The 2,580-nt window shown below is 44.4% G+C and overlaps 1 pseudogene; it reads right to left on the reverse strand.

Moving 5' to 3' along the window:
• The window catches only part of LOC105288299, a 4,193-nt pseudogene extending 3,942 nt beyond the window's left edge, over nucleotides 1-251 (reverse strand).
• Nucleotides 252-2,580: the final 2,329 nt, after the last annotated feature.

Below are 2,580 nucleotides of genomic sequence, written 5' to 3' on the forward strand. Positions count from 1 at the left end.
ATTTTTGTCAATAAGGCAGAATGGCTTTGCCTTGGGGTCTCCACATGCCTTCCGGATATTGTAGAGGCGGGTGAGCAAGCCAACACCCTATGACTGAGAATGGTGAGATAGGCCACCAGCTTGCGCTGCCTGGGACGAAGCACAGAGCACGGAATGGTGACGATGGCAGAGGCAGTGCAGTTGCCACTGTCGGCCTCCTCATGCCTGGTCTCCCTCCAGTAGCCGCCCAACCTTCTTGGGCCTTCTGTCATCCCTCTCACGACCTCAGCCTCAGCAGAGCACATCCATGGTCCCTGTGCCCTGATTCCACTGGTGACAGAGCGAGCAGCTGCAGGCACGTAGGGGTCTCTTCCCCGGCAGCAGCCCGCCCACCACCACGGCCTCCCGACTTTGCCTGCTGCCCTTTCTTCTCCACCCCCAGTGCTTAAGTAAGTTGTTAATATTAGAAGTATAAAGATTCTGTGCTATTTTTGTAACATTTTTCTGTAAGTCTAAAATTATTTTAAAAATAAAAAGTTTTTTAAAAGGTGGGAAAAGATACTTAATCTTGTTGCTTCTTTCACAGCACCTGGCATACAGTAGAAATCTAACACGTGTCTGTGGAATTGTTTTGCCACCGTATCCTTAGTCAATCATTTCAATCAAGCACCCTGCTCGGGGTGCTATTCTCTCATCTCCACATTTCCTGGTCCATTTTATGACGTCATGTGTAGCCATGACTTATGTGATGTTGAGGTGAACTGTCGGTCAGTGCTCTGAGCATCCCAAGAACTAGGCACTAGAGGAGAAACAAGGGTTTCCTATGCATCATTCTCGGTCGCCTGTGTCCCCTACCACTGGAGTGCAGAGAAGTACACGACGAGGTCCTTCAGGCACAGTACAGACATTGCTGGGGCCTTGGGAGCAGGGGCCCAGCCCCAGCATCTTAGAAACGTTAAGTACTTCTCTGCACTGCAGTGGTAGGGGACAGCAGGCAACCAAGAAAGATGCATAGGAGACCTCTTAATTGGGTGGCTGGAAGGCTCCTAGGAGCTGTCCGTGGTTCTGAGATGCCTTCAGTACCCAGCCTGGCCAAGGCATTGCTGTAGATGATCTTAGACTCTGCCGTGTGTTGTCGGTCATTAAATATGACACTTAGAGTACCAAGCACCGTGTGTGTGTGTATGTGTGCATGCGCATGCTTAAAAGCCAGGCTCCAAAGAACTGCATCATTGTAAAAGGCAGGGCTGGCTCACTCCAGAGATTTGGACCTGGAGTGACTTAACACCCCATGAAATCAACACTTTCTTCTACAACAAGTTTAACAAAGTATAGCTCCAACTATATATACAACATAATTTCCCAGGGCTTATTAAAATTGCAATTTCCAAGCCTTGCCTAATCCAGCCTATTAAATCAGAATCTAAAGCGAAGATTAGAGGGAAGAAAGAGGGGGAAGGCTGGCTGAAAATATTCATTTTTAAAAAGCTTTCCTGGTGATTCATATTCACCCTGAAGTTAAAAAATAATTTTATATCCAGTACACAGATAGTAATATTTTTTAGAGGGTGGAAATCACTAGAAATACTTTCTATATTTCTTTGTATCTCTTTAAAGTTTTCCATTTTACAATGTGCATTAAAATTTGCATACTATTTCATTACATGAATATACATTAGTTTGAATACATGAACATAATGCATAAACAAATATATGTGTATTTATTCATGTGTTTATTATTTCAATCAACAAATATATCTTGAGCGCTCATCGTGCCCCAGGCACCGTGTGAGGCCCTTCAGATACAGCAGTCTTTGTCCTCATGGAGCTTATATTTTCCTCATGGAAGATGAGGGAGAGACAGGGATGGATATGTTAATGACGCATGTGCAATTTTTTAAAATTTATGGGGTAATTGATTTTTAAAAGTTTAGAAATCACTTGTTTAGTCTGCATATCACAGTCAAGTTCATTCCATTTTATATAAGCCCAGCATGTGTTTTGGAGTCAGACCGGACATTCTTTATCCTTTCAGATGGTGCTATCCTCCAAAACTTTACTGGTCCCCAGAGGGATGGCCCCGTTCCTACATTCTGGTCCCTGTGCCGTCTTGCTGTTAGTTCTCAGGAACTCCCCTGTGGCTCCATTTTCCTTCCTTAGAAAAACAGACAGTGTGGAGCCCCCACACTGCGACAATAAATGAGTGTGTGTTTTTCCGACACCACCTCTTCCTTCTATGAAAGGAGCTGAAAATAATGCAAAATGATTCCTCCCCCAGCGTGCATACTTTTTCTTTTTTAATCAAAAAATGCCATCTTGTACTTATCTGATGCCCTCTTTCCTAAGAAGAAGGATTTATTATTAGGTCGGCGACTGCTTTAAACACCGAATAAAAGGATAAAGAAGGACTGTGCTGCGTTGCCGTATTGGAGGCCTCTCGCTCGGCACAGTGTGTGAGCTCCAGCATGTCCCATATTTTACAGTAGTGCCGATGTTTTCACCGGACGCTTTTGAGTCAGGCAAACAGAACTCCTTATTTCAACCCGAACTCGATTTGCATAGCACAGATGATAACATCTCATCTTTCAAAGCCGCCTCTTC

Source organism: Pteropus vampyrus, unplaced genomic scaffold, assembly GCF_000151845.1.
Source record: "Pteropus vampyrus isolate Shadow unplaced genomic scaffold, Pvam_2.0 Scaffold16, whole genome shotgun sequence".
In the NCBI taxonomy this organism is placed as follows: Eukaryota; Metazoa; Chordata; class Mammalia; order Chiroptera; family Pteropodidae; genus Pteropus; species Pteropus vampyrus.